Source organism: Canis aureus, chromosome 34, assembly GCF_053574225.1.
Source record: "Canis aureus isolate CA01 chromosome 34, VMU_Caureus_v.1.0, whole genome shotgun sequence".
Classification (NCBI taxonomy): domain Eukaryota; kingdom Metazoa; phylum Chordata; class Mammalia; order Carnivora; family Canidae; genus Canis; species Canis aureus.
The window spans coordinates 19,243,784-19,264,199 of NC_135644.1; the positions used below are offsets into that span (position 1 = coordinate 19,243,784).

The 20,416-nt window shown below is 33.5% G+C and overlaps 1 long non-coding RNA gene and 1 pseudogene across 2 annotated transcripts in view; one reads left to right on the top strand and one right to left on the bottom strand.

Moving 5' to 3' along the window:
- LOC144304586 (uncharacterized) overlaps positions 1 to 20,416 on the bottom strand; it is a 49,159-nt gene that overhangs the window by 22,579 nt on the left and 6,164 nt on the right. The window contains exon 2 of one of the 2 annotated variants that reach the window (XR_013371526.1): positions 12,161 to 12,231. The exons of the other annotated variant lie outside the window; for it this stretch is intronic. This is a non-coding gene — a long non-coding RNA (uncharacterized LOC144304586). The remainder of the gene's footprint in view (positions 1 to 12,160; positions 12,232 to 20,416) is intronic. 2 annotated transcript variants of the gene reach the window in all.
- On the top strand, positions 8,940 to 9,982 carry LOC144304654 (tetraspanin-6 pseudogene; annotated as a pseudogene).

Below are 20,416 nucleotides of genomic sequence, written 5' to 3' on the forward strand. Positions count from 1 at the left end.
GCCTCAATGGAAAGAGGTATCTCTATGGAAATTCAAGTTTCACTACTAATGAACTATTAGTAAGAAAATTTAAGAAAATTCCATTTACAACTGCATCAAAAAGAATAAAATGCCTAGGAATAAATGTAACCAAAGAGGTAAAAGACCTGTACTCTGACAACTGTAAGACATCAATGAAAGAAACTGAAAATACAAACAAATAGAAAGATATACTATGCTCTTAGATTGTAAAAATTTAATATTAAAATGTCCATACCACCCAAAACAATCTGCAGATTCAAATCAATGCCTGTCAAAATAGTCAAATCAATGACATTTTTTCACAACTAAAATAAATAATCCTAAACATTGTATGGAACCACAAAAGACTCCGAAAACCAAAAGCAACCTTGAAAAAGAAGTAAACTGGAGGTATCACATTCTTAGATTTCAAACTACAGTTCACTCTTGAACAACATGGGGGTTACGGATGCCACCCTCCTAGTATGGGAAAAATCCATGTATAATTTTTTAAAGACTTTTTATTTATTCATTTGAGAGAGACAGAGAGAGGGAGTGAGAACACAAGCAGGAGGGAGGGTTAAAGGGAAAGGGAGACTCCCCGCTAAGCAGGTGGCCCAATGCAGGGCTCCATGTATAACTTTTGATACCTGAAAACTTAACTACTGATAACTAACTGTTGACTAGAAGCCTTACTGGTAACATAAACAGTCAATTACATATACTTTGTATGTCATATGTATTATATACTCTATTTCTACAATAAAATAAGCTAAAGAAAAGAAAATGTTATTAAGAAAATACACGTGTAGTACTGTACTTATTGAAAAAGTAATCTGCCTATAAGTGGACCTGTGCTGTTCAAGGGTTAACTATATACTACAAAGCTACAGTAATCAAAACAGTATGGTAGTGGACAAAAACAGACACATAATTCAACAGAAGAGAACTGAGAGCCCAGAAATACATCCATACCTATATGGTCAATTAATACATGACAAAGGGGACAAGACATTCTCTTGAACAAATGATGTCAGGAAAACTGTGCAGCTACATGCAAAAGAATGAAACTGGACCACTTTCTTACACCAACATAAGAACAAATGCAAAATGGATTAAAGACCTAAATGTAAGACTTGAAACTATAAAAACTCTAGGGGAAAAAAAACATAGGCAATAAACTCTTTTAGCAATATTTTTTAGACCTGTCTTCTCAGGCAAAGGCAACAAAAGCAAAAATAAACTAAGACTGCATCAAACTAAACAGCATTTGCACAGCTAAAGAAACCAACAAAATTAAAAGATAATTTACTGGGAGGACATATTTGCAAGTAATACATCCAATAAGAGGTTAATATCCAAAATAAAGAATTCATGCAACTCAACACCAAATCACCACAATGTGGTTTAAAAATGGGTAGATGACCTGATAGGCATTTTGCAAAGAAGACATACAGGTGGCCAACAGATACATGAAAAAATGTTCAACATCACTCTTCATCAGGGAAATGCAAATCAAAACTACAATTGAGATATCATCTCACACCTGTCAGAAGGACTAGTATCAAAATAAAGAAAGAAATAACAAGTGTTGGAGAGGATGTGAAGAAAGGGAACCCTCACACACTGTCGGTGGAAATGCAAACTGGTGCAGTCACTATGGAAAACAGTATGGACACTGCTCAAAATTAAAAATAGAAATAACATACAATCCAACGATTTCACTCCTGGGTATTTATCTGAAGAAAAAAACGCTAGCTCAAAAAAGATATACTCACTCTATGTTCATTCCATCATTGGTTACAATAGTGAAGATATGAGAGGAACTTAAGTGTCCACCAACAGATGAATAGGTAAAGAAGCTGTGGTGTATGTAAACAATGGAATATTTTTTAGTCATAAAAAATGAAATCTTGCAACAACACAGATAGACCTAGAGGGTATTGTGTTAACTGGACTAAATCAGAGAAAGACAAATATCACATGATATTACTCATATATGGATTCTAATAAGCAAAGCAGACAAGCAAACAAAATAAACAGACTCATAAATACAAGAACCAGTGGTAACCAGTGGTTACCAGAACGGAAGTGGTGGAAGTATGGGTGAAAGTGAAGGGAATTAAAAAGTAAAAACTTCCAATTTTAAAATAAATAAGCCATGGGGCTGGATGCAAAGAACAGCTTAGGGAATATAGTCAATAACACTGTAACAACTTTGTATGGTGATGTATGGTAACATGGTGATCACTTATTATGTGTATAAACTGAATCACTATGTTGTACATTGAAACTAATACAATATTGCATGCCAACTATATTTCAATAATTTTTAAAATTCTTTCATTTTTAAAAATTAAAAAAAAAACCCTCAGTCTTACTAGTTTCAGAGCTGCTATAACAAATTGTCCCAGATTGAATGGCTTAAAACAACAGAAATTCATTCTCTCACAGTTCTGGAAGCTAGGCGGTGTTGGCAGAGCCATACTATAAAGGCTCTGAGGAAGATGTTCAATGACTTTCTTTAGTGTCTGGTGCTATGAGCAATTTTTGGTGCTCCTTGACTTATTCACCTATCATTCTAAACTCTGTTTCCTTCATCCCATGGCATTCCCCCTGTGTGTCTTCTGTGTCATTTCTCTTCTTCTTATAAGGACACTAGTCATACAAGACTAAGGCCCAGCCTAATTCAACGTTATGCTATCTCAACTTGATTGTATCTGAACCATCCCATTTCCAAATAAAATCACATTCACATGTATCAGGGGTTAGGATTTCAACATATCTTTTTTGGGGGAAAACACAGTTCAACACAACAATCCCAGGTCTTGCACCACAACGTTCCAATTCTTCCCCGATGGTTAAATGTGCTCTAGCCCCAAACATCAGGAGACGTGCAATTTAAATTGTTTATCAACTGTACTTCTTTTTGTTTGAATGCAGCTATGCTTGGTTTCTGCTCTCAATATTAAAGCCATGATAGTGAAGGAAAATTAAGGGAGGTATGCTAATCTGCCTCATGCATCATCTGCAAAACTGTCAGGTAAATTCGGACTTCAAAATTTTTGTTTTAGTGCTAGTGACTAGAAGTAGAATAAACATGGTTTGATTTGCAGTCAGCTTGCTACGTTTGTGACATTACAGCAGTAGAAAAAATATTGTTGAGAAGCATAAACTAAGAAAATTTAATATGGAAGTCATTGATGTAGTCTTGGGAGAGACACTTTTTCAAACAATAGATGCATTTTATTGCTGCTTTTAACATTCACTACATTTCCAGCAGTGTTACCATATACATATTAAAGATATCTTTAAAAGTAAATTATATGCAAATATATGGATATTAAATATCACATGGTTGTAAAGCTATTAAAGACTGTTTTTAAGGCTAGAGGAAAAGCTAATTTGGGCCTGACTAATTCACATTTTTGATATTTCAGTAATGGTTCATCTTAATTTTACCTTTGCTTTATGAAAAAATAATTTGCAAAGCATATTTATCTTATGAAGAAATTGCCCTGTTTATGTGACAAATTGTATACATATTTCTTGTAGCTTGGAAACATTTACATATGAATAATTGATACACTAATTATAAATCATTCTCAGCTGTTAGTTAAATCAAGTTTTCTAAGTTCCACTTCCAGAGGAGACTAATTCAAAGCAGAATATAGCACAGTAGAGAGTGTTATAAAAGGCATTTCTGTATAAGAAAAAGCTTTTTAATGCATAATTTTATTTATGCAAATAGACCCACCCTTTTTTAGATGAAATAACTTAGAACATGTTTCTTATATTAGATTTTATTCCTGATCGCTAATTTGTTCATATTCTGAGATAGAAAGCAAAATGTGTGTTAAAATTAAAGATTGATGGTTTCTATAAATGAGTGAAAGATGGACACCAAGGAATTCTCTTATACATTATAGAACCGAATATAGTTTCACTGTTATTAAGAATCAGGTAATTGTACAAGTTTGCATTCTTTTAGCACAATGAGGGTAACTGAAGATGTGTATGTCTAATATTACTCAACAGGATTTAGGAGATACAGGGAATCTGGCTGAATCTGTTACAAAAATGTACAGAAGAGAAACCTTCAGACATTCTAATTTTGTAATGAGTTCTCAAGGAGTCAAAACTAGTGATGGTTATTGAGAATAATGCAGAGAATTCACGCCTCAAATGCTGGAATTAAAACAGAATTTGTGGCTCAGGTAACCATCACCATATTAGATCAGTGATGAATTAACATGTCATTTTATGCCTACTTCACATGATTATATGAGATCCATTTTAATATGCTCATGATGTCACAAATTCCTCAGATTATATATCAAGAAGTTGACTAGATGCCTATTACTTGTATTTTAGACTTAGCTCTTCTGACTAAGTGAAGTTCACATTTAGACTTAGGCCTAATTAGTGAGGAGAGTTTATCTCAAAGGTAGCTCTCATAAGAGAAAGATCTTTGCAATCTAACCATAATGATTTAGCATAGATTTTTTGGGCCTTAATTATCCTTCTACTTTATAAAAACAATTCTGAAAGATTGACTTATTATATAAATTGAGGGAAGAATGCTATATATATATTTGGTGTGTTTATATTGATATTTGAATATCAAGTGGCTGTTCCATTAGTGCTTATGTCACAGGGATTACAATGATTGTGGCATGGAACGGTTGCTTCTGAAAACCTTAGATGTTACATAGGGAAAATGAGAAGTGTAAATTCTTGAATGCTCAGCTCAGAACATGGGAAAAAAGAAAAGGAATTAGAAAATCTCTATGAAAGTTTTAAAAGATTCCTTATCTTCCTAAACAGGTAACAGTGAACTTGACTGGTTACAGAGTTGCAGTACCAATTAAATGTAGCACTCTATCAGGTCTCTTCAATTAACATTAAGGCATGGTGTGGAAGACATTGGAAACTAGGATAGTGGGCCATTTGGGGTAAAAACAAAAAAGACCAAGAAGTTTGAATCCCTAAATTATCCTAAACCTTCCTTAATTGTAGAAGTAATCAGTCCTTATATGAAAGAACCAGCATTACTGTTGTAAAACTCTTTCACTTCAGGCAGTTGCCCCAAGTATGCCTTTTTTGCATCAAGACTCAACCTCACCACCTTTCATTGCCTCTGGTCCTAAGCAAGAGATTTTTATCCTACTATACCCCCGATGGAAAAATTAAAAAACCTACTCCGGAAAAAGCCTTTATTCAAAAGAATTGTAGAAACTTGCTAATGTAAATATTCTCAAGATGAGCATGCTGGGGAAAAGCAAATATCCAGACCTTCCAGAAATATTAGATGTTGGTTCTAAACTGAAGCTAATTCTCAAGGACCCAAAACCCTGCTATGATTCATGGCCAGACCGAGTGGCATTGGAGTTCAGTTAAAAGATGAAGTTGTGGTCTGGGGATTCTCATGAGACACCCACTGCAGTCATGGCCATATGCTGTGGTTCTTTCTTTGGTCCTAGAACATATACTTAGTAACTAAAAGAATCCTTAGATTTGTTCCTGTGAACTGGGGGTCATTATGGTAAGTGCATCACATGGAAGCCATTATGTCACACCTGTACCAAGACAGTAAGTGAAAAGCAATAGCCAATCCCAAGAGATGGGCAGAAATCAATGCGATTTTCAAATACCTAGAAAACTGAGTGGTGATGATTCATACTGCTTCTCCCCATTAATTTACTTTTTGGCTGAAACAAAAGCCAAACAGGCTTGCAAAATGAATGATCAGATATTACTGCAAAGTTAATCAGATCATTTTACCAACACAACTCTGATGGGAAAACAGAGATATCAGTGGATAAAACCAATATATCCTGACACACCGATTTTGCTTTCTTTAGATTCCTATCAATAGACATAAGCATGATCAGAAATAGTATAACAGGGATGCCTGGGTGGCTCAGTGGTTGAGCATGTGCCTTCAGCTCGGGGCCCAATCCCACAGTCCTGGGATTGAGTCCCAAATCCGGCTCCCCTCGGGGAGTCTGCTTCTCCCTCTGCCTATGTCTCTGCCTCTCTCTCTCTCTATGTCTCTCGTGAATAAATTAATAAATCTTAAAAAAAAAAAAAAGAAAGAAATAGTAGAACACTCTGACTGTCTTATCATAAGATATGTCAGTTCATCTGTTCCTGGTCATTGCATTGTCCAGAGGGATTTTGATTGTCCTGTTATTCCTCAACTATCAGGTTGGTTCATCATATTGATGACATTATGCTAATTGGACCTGGCTACAGGATGTGACAAACTTTCTAGCTGCCTTAGTAAAACACAGGCATACAAAAGGAAATGGGATGAACCTTGAAAAAGTTAAGGAGCCCACATATCTGTGTAGTATCTAGGGAAAAAAGGTATGCTGGAATGCCCTTTCTAAAGTGAGAGACGATCCTTTTGTCCTTCATGACCTGTGTATTATCCGATCAATGAATGATAAAGTTATACGAGCAGCAGTATCCTATGCTTAAATGAAACTATTTGTTAAAAGAATGAACAAATGTTACTTTTTAAAAAACATTCTTCAAATATTTCATTTCCCTTTTACATTACCCTAATTACCCTAATATGACTGGTACGTTTCTTTAACTGAAAGGAAATTAGAAGGAAATCGTTAAGAATATTTAACTTTCCAAAGAGTGTAGAGACATTCTCAAAAACCAATTCACACAGTTCTAAAACAAAGAAGTAATCTAATGGCCCATCAGAGGGCAAATGGTGATCCAAAAAATAACTGTGGGTTCCTTAAAGTGCCCTTTGCTATTCATTTCCTTCCCTTTAATAACAAATCATTATATATATGGAATTACTGTATCTGGTAATATTTATCCACTCATTCATTATTCATTTAGGTAATGAATAGACATCTAGAGATAGAAACGATAGAGATAGAGAAAGTATGAATCATAAACAATGCAGTAGATTTTAAATGAATCTCTAGGACATTGGATTTACAGGTTGGTAAAGGAAATGCTTATTTCGGTGAAGACACAGATTCAGTGTCTTCGTTTCTAAATAGGGTAGCTTAATAATTCTAAAGGAAGACAAAAATATTAATGTAAGTTACTCATAAAATTAATGAATTTTGTCCCAACTAAATAAGAATTTTTCTTAAAAATTGAACAAAAGTTTGTGTTTACTGTCTTTATGATGATTAATTGGATTAATGATGCTTAACAAATTTTAACAATATTTAAAACTATTTAATGGAATTTAAATTGATTTAACAATTTAAATGTTCTATCAACCATGAAGAAGAGATGTTAAATGATCCCAGGTTAATTAGCTTTTGATGCTTAACCAGTCTGATCTAGTCTTTTGAGCCTAAAAACATAATAAGGATTTCAAAAAGTTTAGTTATTCCCAGCTTGGTTTAAGAAGGCTAAAGACACTAAGCCTTATTTAATGAGGCTTAACTACATTTAATGGAGCTTGAAAATTTTAATGAAGTTTAAGTTTTAGTAAGACATAAGAATCCCCTCCTATTTAAGATTACGAATATTTTTCTTTATATCTGGAAAGCACCTTAACACCTAGGGCAATTATGAATACAATAAAAATCTATTGATAAATAAAGATGATCTCTAAAGGATTCACTATGTTTTGGGGGCTGGAGAGGCAATCAGGAAAATGAAATTGTGAGTATTCCAATAAAATAGCACATAATAGATTCTTAGAATCTGAAGGGGCCTTTTCTTCCATTTTATTTGATGTTTTACCCAAGGAAGGACCCTTCTATATACTATTCCTGAAATACTGCCGTTTAGCTGTAACCCTGAGCAATGCCTGTAAGAAGACTACAACTCTAGAAAACATCACATTGGACTTTTAACTAACTATTTATGGATAACTAATTGTTTTATAGTGAGATGCAAAATGGTATTATGAAGCCAATTGACTTACATTTGAATATTGACACCAATAGTTACCAAATGCATTAAATACATTGCTAGAAATAAAAAACAATATTTAAGAACATATCTTCTGGACTTAAGACTGCCTAAGTTTATATTCCAGCACCAATATAAGCTTACTAGCTGTGAAGCCTGAAGAAAGTTATTTAACCTCTCTGAACCTTGATACTTCAAGAGGATTTATTTCTTCATAGAGTTGTTATGTGGCAAGGAATAGGCAATCAGTGATGGATAAAGGATATTTGGGAATTCTTTGTACAATTCTCATAAATTCTAAATGCTAGAAATCATTTCAAAATAAAAAAATAAAGCAAATATAATAAATATTTAAATGCAGCTCTTGTGAACATCAAATAGTTCATTTTTTTTTTATTTTGTGTCAGACTATTCTGTCCATCTTATACCTGTTCACTGGAGTATTTAATCCATTTAAGTTTAATATAATTAAATAACTTATTACTATATGTTTTCTATTTTCTTCTCTGTTCTTTGTTCTTTTTATATCTTTTTCTGCCTGTTTGGATTAACTATTTTCAAAATGATCCTTTTGGCATTTCATTTTACTTCCTCTGTTGTTTTTATGAATACCTCTGTTTTAATGTTTTAGTGGTTGTTCCAAAAACTAAAATAGTATCCATAATTTATCACAATCTTTCTTGGATTAATATTACACGAGTTTAGGAAATCAACAAGGAGATAGTGGCTTTGAATGACACTTGAACCAGATGGATTTCATAGGTATTTTCAAAACATTCCATTCTAAAACAAGAGAATACACATTCTTTTCAAGTGCACATGAAACATTCTCCAGACAGATCACCTATAGGCCACAAAAGAACTCTCAACAAATTAAAACGATTTAAATCATACCATGCATCTTTCCAACCACAATTCTATGAAACTAGAAATCAACCACAAACCAAACAACTGGAAAAATCACAAATATACGAAGATTAAACAACATGCTACTAAACAATGAATAGGCCAATTAAGAAATCAAAGAGGAGGCGCCTGGTGCGGTGGTGCAGGGTCGTGGGCTACTCATGGCGTCCCCGTCTCAGAGACTGCAGACCAAACCAGTCATTACTTGTTTCAAGAGCGCCTCTTGATCTACACTTTCATCTTCTGGATCACTGGCGTAATCCTTCTTGCCATTGGCATTTGGGGCAAGGTGAGCCTGGAGAATTATTTTTCCCTTTTAAATGAGAAGGCCACCAATGTCCCCTTCATGCTCATTGGCACTGGCACTGTCATCATTCTTTTGGGCACCTTTGGCTGTTTTGCTACCTGCCGAGCTTCTGCATGGATGCTAAAACTTATGCAATGTTTCTGACTCTCATTTTTTTGGTTGAATTGGTCGCTGCCATCATAGAATTTGTTTTCATGCATGAGATTAGGAATAGCTTTAAGAATAATTATGAGAAAATTTTAAAGCAGTATAACTCTATGGGAGATTATAGAAGCGATGCAGTAGACAAGATTAGATTCAAAATAAGTTACATTGTTGTGGGGTCACTGACTATAGAGATTGGAGGGATACTATTACTCAGAAAAAGGATTTCCCAAAAGTTGCTGTAAACTTGAAAATTGTTCTCCACAGAGAGATGCAGATAAAGTATTCATTGTTATGAAGGTTGTTTTATAAAGGTGATGACCATAATAGAGTCAGAAATGGGAGTGGTTGCGGGAATTTTTTTTGGAGTTGCTTGCTTTCAGCTGGTTGGAATCTTTCTAGCCTACTGCCTCTCTCGCGCCATAATAAATAACCAGTATGAGATAGTGTAATCATCAAACCACGGGCTTACTATTGTTCAGCTTTAAGGACATTTACATTCCCCCCTGTGAGCTAGGAGAGTGCCTGGATGGAAGATTGCCTAATACTACTTACAATAGACCAAAAATTTCCATCAATAATAGTCTGATTCAATCAAGACATTTGTGTAGGTCCACCTTTTGTCCCACTGGTGTTAATCATTGAAACCCCTGTATCACTGTGAAACACTGGAAGAGCTAATAAATTATAAATGAAGCAAAAAAAAAAAAAGAAATCAAAGAGGAAATCAAAAAATACATGGAAAGATAAAAATGAAAACACAATGGTCCAAAATCTTTGAGATTCAGCAAAAACTTTCTAAGAAGGAAGTTTATAGCAATGCAGGCATAATTCAAAAAGAGAAACTTCAAATAAACAACTTAAACTTACACCTAAAGAAGCTAGAAGAAGAATGAACAAAATCTAAAACCAGTAAGAGAAAGGAAATAATAACAATTAGAGCAGAAATAAACACAGAAATGAAAAAACAAAAAACAAAACAAGAATAAAATAGATCACTGAAATCCAGAGCTGAACTGGTTCTTTGAAAAGATCAACATATTGATGGACCTTTAGCAAGAGTCATTTAAAAAAAAAGAAAGAAAATCAAGAAAGAGAAAAAAAGAAAGGACACAAATAAATAAAATCAGAAATGAAAGAGGAGAAATAATAACCAAACCACAGAAACACAAAGGATTATAAGAGAATATGAAAAATTACATGCAACAAATTAGACAACCTGGAAGGAATAGAAAACTTCCTAGAAACATGCTACTTCTGAAAACTGAATCATGAAGAAATAGAAAATTTGAACAGACCAATTACCAGCAATGAAATTGAATCAGTAATAAAACTCATAAAAAACAAAAGTTCAGGACCAGACAGCTTCACAGATGAATTCTACCAAACATTTAAAGAAGAATTAATACCTATTTTTCTCAAACTATTCTAAAAAATAGAAGAGGGAAAACTTTCAAATTCATTTGATGAGGCTAACATTGCCCTGATACCGAAACCAGACACTACAAAGAATGAATGAATGAATGAATGAATGAATGAAAGAAACAAAGAAACAAAGAAAACTACAGGTTAATATCTCTAATGTACATAGATGCAAAAATATTCAACAAAATATTAGCACCAAATCCAATAACACATTGTAAAAAAACCATTCACCACAATCAAGGGGGATGTATTCCTAGGTTGCCAGGTTGGTTCAATACTTGCAAATCAATGAATCTGCAAGTGTGATACATCATCTCAACAAGAGAAAGGATTGAAGCCATTTGATTATTTTAATAGATGCAGAAAAAGCCTTTGACAAAGCACAACATCCATTTATGATAAAAACCATCTGCAAAGGCAGATTTAGAAAGTACATACCTCAACATAATAAAGGCCATATATGAAACACCCACAGCTAACATCATACACAATGGTGAAAAACTGAGAACTTTACCCCTCAGATCAGGAACAATACAATGATGTCCACTTTCATCATTTTTTAAAAGATTTTATTTATTTATTCATGAAAGACACACACACAGAGAGAGAAGCAGAGACACAGACAGAGGGAGAAGCAGGCTCCATGCAGGGAGCCCAATGCGGTACTCCATCCCAGGACTCCAGGAGCATGCCCTGAGCTGAAGGTAGGCACTCAACCACTTAGCCACCCAGGCATCCCTATTCTCACCATTTTTATTCAATAAAGTACTGGAAGTCCTAGCGATAGCAATTAAGCCAGAAAAAGACACAAAGGGCATCCGAATTGGTAAGAAAGAAGTAAACATTCACTATTTGCAGATAACATGATATTCAGAGAAAACCCTAAAGACTGCACCAAAAATATACTAGAACTGATTAATGAATTCCATAATGTCACAGGATACAAAATCAATTTGCAGAAATCTGTTGCTTTTCTATACACTAATAATGAAGTAGCAGCAAGAGAAAGGAAGAAAAAATCCCACTTACAACTGAACCAAAAATAATAAAATAACTAGAAATAAACTTAATCAAGAAGGTGAAAAACCTGTACCCTGAAAATATAAAACAGATGAAAGAAATTGAGGACAACAAAAACAAATGGAAAGATATATCATGTACATGGACTAGAAAAACAAATATTTTTAAAATGTTTGTACTACCCAAAGCAATCTATAGTTTGAATGCAATCCCTATCAAAATACCAGTAACCTTTTTCATAGAACTAGAACAAAAATCCTAAAATTTGTTTGGAGCTACAAAGGACTCTGAATAGCCAATTGAAAAAGAAGAACAACACTGGAGGTATCAGAATCCCAGATTTCAAGATATGCCACAAAGCTGCAGTAATCAAAACAGTATAGTACTAGCACAAAAACGGACGTTTAGATCTATGAAACAGAATAAAGAGTCTGAAAATAAACCCACACTTACCTGGGCTGTCTCTTTAAAAAGTGGTGTTGGGAAAACTGGACAGCATGCAAAAGAAAAACTGGACCGCTTTCCTAAACCAGACACAAAAATAAATTCAAAATGTATTAAATACCTAAATGGAAGGCTTGAAACTACAAAAATCCAAGAAGAGAGCATAAGCCATAATTTCTCTGACATCAGGCATAGAAACATTTGAAGGAAGAGAAACAAAAACAAACTATTGGGACTACATCAAAATGAAAAGCTTCTGAATAGCAAAGAAAACAATGAACAAAACTTAAACAGCCTATTGAATGAGAGAAGATATTTGCAAATGACATATTTGTAAAGGTTTGTTTCCAAAATAAAGAACTTAGGCTACTCAATGCACAAAGACCCCAAATACCCAATTAAAAAACAGGCAGAAGACTTGAATAGATATTTCTCCAAGAAGACATAGAAATGGCCAGCAGACATAGGAAGAGATGTTCAACATTCTCATCATCAGGGAAATGCAAATCAAAACCACAATGAGCTATCACCTCACACTTGTCAGAATGGCTAAAATAAAAAACACAGAGAAAAAAAATATTCACAAGGATGTGGAGAAAAAGGAATCCTCATGCAGTGTCGATGGGAAAGCAAACTGGTGCAGCCACTACAGAAAACAGTATGGAGGCTCCTCAAAAAATTAAAAATAGAATTATCATATGATCCAACAATTCCATTACTGGTTTTTTACCCAAAGAATATGAAAATACAAATTTGAAAGGACATATGCACTCCTTTGACTACTGCAGCATTATTTACAATAGCCGAATTATGGAAGTATCTACTGATAGATGAATGGCTAAGGAAGAAATGACATAAACAATGGAATATTACTCAACCATAAAAAGGAATGAAATCTTGCCATTTGCAACAGCATGGATGGAGCCAGTGAGTAAAATGAAAAGTGAAATAAGTCAGTGGAGAAAGACAAATACCTTATTATTTCACTCATATGAGGAATTTACAAAACAAAACAAAAGAATGAAGGAAAAAAAGACAAGCCAGAAAAGTATGGAGAGACCTCCAACTACAGAGTGAAAACGTGGTTACCAGAGGGGAGGTGAGTAGCAGGATGGGTGAAACAGGTGGTGGGGATTAAAAGTACACTTATCATGATGAGCACTGAGTAACATATAGAATTGCTGAATCACTATACTGTACACCTGAAACTAATATAACACTGTATATTAACTATACTGGAATTAAAATGTAAAAATATTTCAGTTTAGGTATAATGCAAGATGCTTATTACAAAAGTAACGTTCCATGTTACTCTCTTGCTATCTTCTATGCTATCCTAATGATGCATTTATCACTATTTGTGATATAAATCACACAACAAATGTTACTGTTGTGCTTTAAAGATACAATTTATATTTTAAAGAAATTAGTTAAGAAAAGGTACTTTATATGTGCTTACCATTTATAGTGCTCTTCAGTGCTTCCTGTAGATTTACCTTTCTAACTTCTTTTTTTTTTTTTTTTTTAGATTGAAGACTGGCCTTTAGCATTTCTCTCTTTTTTTTTAAGATTATTTATTTGAGAGAGAGAGAGATAATATGCATGAGCGGGGTGGAGGGTGCAGAGGGAGAAGGAGAAGTAGACTCCCTGCTGAGCAGGGAGCCCGAATGGGGGCTCCATCTCAGGACCCTGGATCATGAACTAAGTGGAAGACAGATGCTTAACTGAGTCATCCAGATGTCCTGGGAGCAGGACTTTTGGCCACCACAAGTTCTATTGGCTTTTCTTTCTCTGAAAAAAATTTAACCTTTACTTTAAAAGGTTATTTTTACTGCATATAAACCTATATTTATATTTGCCTTTTTAGTTTTGTTTGTTTTCTGGATGAGTTTTGTTGACTGGTTTTGTTTCTTCTAAACAACTTTAAAGCTATCATTCCATATTTTCTATATGCTTTGTTCACAATGGGAACTCAGCCACCATATTTAACTTTGTTTCTCTGCACATAATGTGACTTCTTTATCTGGATGCCTTTGGAATTTATCATGGATTTTCAGTAGCATTGCTATGATGTGCCTTAGTGTGATTTTCTTGCATTACCCTGTTTGGAATTTGCTGAGTATCTTAAATTTGTGGATTAATATCTCTTATGAAATTTAGAAACCGTCTAACTACCATTTCTTTAAACACATTCTGTCCTGGTTTGTTGTTTCTCTCCTCGGGGGCTCCAAAATCAAAGTGCTTGACATTAGACTGATTGATTGATTTGTTGTGTTTTGCTTTGTTCTCTTGCTTTTCAGCCAGACCTTCTTTGTACTTTTCTCAGCAAAACTGGTAGTGGTGTTGGACTTCAGTAGAGACAATTGTTGGACAAAGCAAACTGTTCTCTCATCTTAACTGTATTCAAGACTATCATCATTCCTGCTTGCTCCTATTTTAAGCAATAGCTTACCTGGCCTCACCCCAGGGGTGTATTTCTTGTATTTTTTTTTTTTTGCCAGACTTCCTCCTACTGCTTCCTGAACCAGAGCCAGCAGTTTCCCCAGGACTGCTCTGGGGCTCACTACTCACATATAAATTGGTCCTCTTTCTGGGAATCAGTTCATCAAGACTTTTCTTGTATCCACTGCTCTTCATGAGTCTTATGGAAAAGTATGGTTTTCTATTTTACCTAGGTTTCCCTTTGGGTTACTACAGGAGTGAAGGCTGTGCATATCTTTTCATGTCCTAACCAAAAGTGAAATCCCCTGGCACCTGGCTCTAATGAAGTTGTAATCCATGAAGTTTTTCTTTTGTTATCTTTGTTCCTCTAATTGATTCTTTGCTGCGCTATAATTGAGCTGCTGGACATCGTTATGGAACTTTTAAGTCATACTATCTTGGCTCATATTAAACTTGCACTTAACCATTTTTATTTTGATAAAGTGAGTTTACAGCAGCAGAGACCAAGAAACCATGTTTTGATTTACAGTTATAGGGATATTAACCACATTAAAATATTTTTAAAAAGAGAAATACATCTTTCAGAGAAATGTTCTTAATAAACCCAGAGATTAACTTTTCTTTTACATAACTTAAAAGTAATTAATTTTAATAGCTTATTCACAGGTACTGCCAAGGACTGAACTCTTAATCTTGTTTCCTTTTCCCTTTTTCTTTTTAAAACAATGTCAATATCCATGAATATTCAATCTTCTAGTATATTGTCCAATGTCTATTTTACCTAAGAGATTACTAAGGGCAATGTTACATTCCTGTCTTCAGTATCTGACATTTCTCGGTTTTCTCCAACATAATTACCCTAATAATCTATACACATTTCCTACTATGTAAGCAAATAGCCAAAAAAAAAAACCCCAATAAATATAAGTAGTAATTTTGTGGTCTCTTTCTTTCTCTCCTTCTTCTTAATATCTGTATCATTTATTCCAAATAGGAATCTTTCTTGTTCCTGTTATGAAAATAGCCTTAAAAGCATTCATTAACATTTCCTTTAAGATATATAGCTTTTAACTCTACTCTTATGGGATACTTTTATTTATTATGGCTATGTAAGATTTTCACAACATTTGTAAATTCATATGTAAAATCTGATAACATCAGAAAGCCTTGCTTGTAACCACAGATAGTTTTCCTATTAGGTGAAATCGTTTGGATTTGAAACACCTAACTCTTTTGTTATCTTTCTAAATTTTATTTTTAAATAAATTTATCTTTATTTTTTTAATTTATTTATTCATAGAGACAGAGAGAGAGAGAGAGGCAGAGACACATGCAGAGGGAGAAGCAGGCATCATACAGAGAGCTTGACGTGGGAGTCGATCCAGGGTCTCCAGGATCAGGCCCTGGGCTACAGGCGGCGCTAAACCGCTGCGCCACGGGGGCTGCCCTAAATTTATCTTTAAATCAACTTTATTTTTAGGTAAATTAAATTTAAAATTTGATAAATTTTATTTTTAAAATGTACTATTGATTTGAATTGTATTAACATTTGGAAATGACCATATGATCTTATCTATCCCCATTAAATTTAATCAGGTTATCAATCAAATTGAATTTTATCAAGTTATTGATTCTCCTAGTAAATACATTCACTATCTTTTTTAGGATCAAATAATTTTTGAATCGTAGGGCAAGGTTTTGAAAGTCAAATCCTATTTTTGGGTAACATAATATTTATTTAATCTTCTAGGAGTTTTACCTCCATAAAAGAGATGAAAATATCATTAACTATATTCTTTTTTGTCCTTGATTATTATCTATGAAACTGTAAATAATGGTAATTAGCTCCAATTTGTAACAGCTCTTTATTAAGTACAGTTTCCCTTAGGCAACTATACTAGTTCATTCCAACTTTGGCCAACTATACTAAAAATATTTCATTCACCTCTACTGTTTTGCTGCTTGGGTATCCCAGTCAAAGTTAACAAAATAAAATACTGCTATCAAACCATAAGTAAATTTTGCTTTCTGTTGACACTTTCAAGGAGAATAGCAAGAGATGATAGATTTAGAACAAAGAATAAGTTAGAACAGATATCAAATGGGGAAAAAGAGCAGAAAAATCTACCAAACAACCTTTTGACTATTTGATCTGTTTAAAGCTCAGAGTCCCCAAACAGCACCCAAATCTGTGCCTGACATCTTCATCTTAATAGTCTGAATTATTTCAAATAATAATGTTATTTTCTCCATAATTCCTTACTCTTGTGCCCTTTATATATCTTAGGGACCCTGTCAGCCACGGAAGACTGGTAGATGAAATAGGTGTTTGTGGAATTAGTTTTCCATTTCAAAATTTAGGATAAAACCAGAACTAGAGGTAGGCAGGAGGGATTAGGATGAGGTCTCTGTCCTCTGTTCCCTGGTTTCCAGTAACTGAAATATATATAGGAAAGTTGTTTTATTTTCATGTGAAAGTGTAAAGTGTGTTATCCCACTCTTAGTTAGAAGCTGAAGTCCCCTGTGAATTTTGTATTTTGAAACCAGCCCATATTTACAGTGCATAACCACTTTAAAAGTACAAAAAAGAACTAGCTATTGAATAATTTATATTTAAAATCCCAGACTAGTGAGACTTTTTACAAAGGAATCAGGCTTGATGTTTTATAAATGTAATAGTTTTCACACTGTGTTATAATCATTTCAAATTTATAGTCCCTAAGTAAGGTAGCAGTCCACCAGTAAAGTTTCTGGACAGTTTTCTGGATAGCCTTTGCTACTTTCAATGGCTTCAACTTTTAGCAGAAAGTCTTTCATTTTCAAATGGAATAAATTCCTGTGATGCTTTAAAAATAACAACTGAACACCAAAGTGTGATCAAAGCTTTAGCTTAAATCTGAAAAATAACTTAAAATTATTTTGCACTGCTCTTTGCACACATCATTTTAAGTTTTAACTCTTGTGAATTATGCCTAAGATTTTGACTATGAGATAATGGCAAATTATGCATTTTTAATGAAATATATAAAGTCACATATAAACCAACACAAATGTTGTTAAATTCAACCTTATAGAAAGCTAACTTAGAAGTCCACTCTATATATAGTGAGTAACGATACTGAGCATTACAGTTATGAATGGATAGGAAGGTCATTTTGTCTGGTGATGCAAGTTTAATTCAACTGCCCACCAGAGTCACAGCTCAGGCTTTATACGTGAAGTGTCCTATTAAATAGTAGGAACAACATATATTCAAATTTGTGAAAAGACAGAACAATGCTTATACTATATTTTTAATTTGTAGGCATAGTTCTCAAGCAGAAATTATCTATTGTTAATGGAGATGGAACATAGATAGGTATCATGTTTGTTTACAACCAGATTACTTATTAATCAATTAATTTATATTCTAACATCTTAGCTTTCAGCCTCATGCAATTTGTTGTAAAATGAAGTTCTTGAATTTCTCTCCTCTGCCTCTTTTTTTCAAGGTATTAAATCTCAAAGGTAAATCAAATTAAGTTCTCTATGCTTTTTATTTTTATTTTTTTCTCTATGCTTTTTAACACCCTATTTGCAAACTGTTATCTTCTGATACTGTGTATAAATAATATACTAGAAATAAAAGGAAAAATATTAACAGAATAACAATAGAATTAATTCTCTCAATCTGTAGAAACTAAGACCAATAAATCTACAATGAAGGAATTAAAAATGGTTAGTATCCATTGCTCTATTATCCTCCATCAGTTTCTGCCTTTCTGGGCAGTGTTTACACTAATTTCCACAAGACATTTCCTCAGGCCCAGATTTCTATTCCATTTTTGAAAATTGCAGGCATGACACGGTCCTCAAAGCAGTCCAACACTCTAAACTCCATTGTATAATATACCTAAACTCTCTAGATTTAACGTTTCTTTTCCCCTTCTTTAGCATACAAATGCATAAAAGTAAAAATAATTTTTTTATTTTTTTATTTGTCTATTATGTCTTGGGTTTAGACAGCATAGGTAAAGTCAAATTCGATTTACTTCAATTTTTATGCATTCTCTGTTTTATCCTATTTTTCCAAATGTTTTTATAACTATGACATGAAAAATACAATATTAAGCAAATTTTATATTATGGATAATCCACATATAAATTTTTCTGAAATATAAGAACAAATAATGTGTTGTTTTAGCATGTAATAATTAATTGCCAATGCTTGATTTCTGGTGCATTGGAAGGTTCTGTTGTTTAAAAAAAAATAAAGAAAAGGAAACCTTCTAATCATGGGTTGATTCTTGAAATTTCCACATTTAATTGATATTAGTTATTTTGCTTAAACCGTTGACCCTGCTGAAATGCATGTGTTCTTGAGAGGAGTAAGAAATTCAACTTCTATCATATATTTATGCCTTATTATATATGGTTTATAAATCTTTAACCAGGAGAGTTCAGAATGTGAGAGAGTTGAATAAATAAAAAATAGAATATGGATAGAATATGAAATGCAAGAATTCAAGATGTTCAATGCCACTAATGTATACAATTGCCAATTCTGTATTTTTGCACTCTATATTTACTAATATCCCATATTAAAAAGGATACTTAAATGCAAGTAACCCACATACCCCAAAAGTATTTACAACATTTGATGTTCTATATTTTACTTTTACATTTTATAATTTATAAAATGCTCTCATTTCAGTGGAATAATTAAAGCAATAAAAATATTTTAATTTTTTTATTTTTAATAAAAAATAACCTAAAGCAAAGAATGAAGCTCTAATACCCATGCCAAAATTTGCATAGGGTGGCAAAGGCACTTCAAGTATCAAACCTAATTTCTTTAAAAGAAAATTTAGAAAACATGGATTCGATGGTTTGTCAATTATAGTCAGAAGCAAATCTAAGTTCAGGACAGAGATCTCCTCATTGCCTAATCTCAGTAATTAGTATATGTGGTATCATAAAAATCCTCCCACTCACTTCCCTCTAACACAGCCTCCCATCTATCCATATCTTTGTCCTGTGTTCTACATGTGCTGTCAATGGAAATGTCAATAAAGTATTACTAATGTATGTAATCATAACTGAAGTTGTCAAATAATTCTTAAGGAATCATTCTCCTAAATAATACTTGTATTTTTAATGACATTAGTTAAAGTCAAATATCTGAGCACAAAATATTGCAGTGAGAGGAGACACTGGTACTAAGGAACCTACTCTATGGCTTCCATCTTCTACCAAACCACTCACTTGCACTACTCTTGGAAGTATTTTCCGAGTTAAGCTTCTAATCACAGACTTACCCAACATGTTTCACACTGGCACTAGAAGAATGAAGGGGGTGGGTTTGATGGGATCTATAGATAAGTGAGAGTAAAAATAAATATAGCCTTTGCTGAATGCTTATAAAACCTTGATATAATAACCAAATATAAATCAGATTTTGAACAATACAGGAGAACTATTATATATGCCTAATATAATCTCAAAAAAATTTATAGGAAGCGTCAAGGAGGAAGGAACAAAATCTGGGCCAGAAAATCAAGGCATGAAAAACTGTATGTCACTACTGATATATAATAAAGTAGACAGACATGAACCTACTGGAAAAAATTTAGTGAGAGCTTAGGTCAAAATAAAAGGAGTATCATCAATCTCAAGTTTGAGAACTCAAATGAGGGACAGCCTCCAAATGTATCTACAGTATAAGGTCATAAGAAGAAAACCATACAACATCATAGGCATGAATAAACTGCAGCAATGGAATGAAAAATAGACCCAAGAAAGCCAGGAATATTGTCTGAGGTCTGTCACAAACAGGAGTCCCAA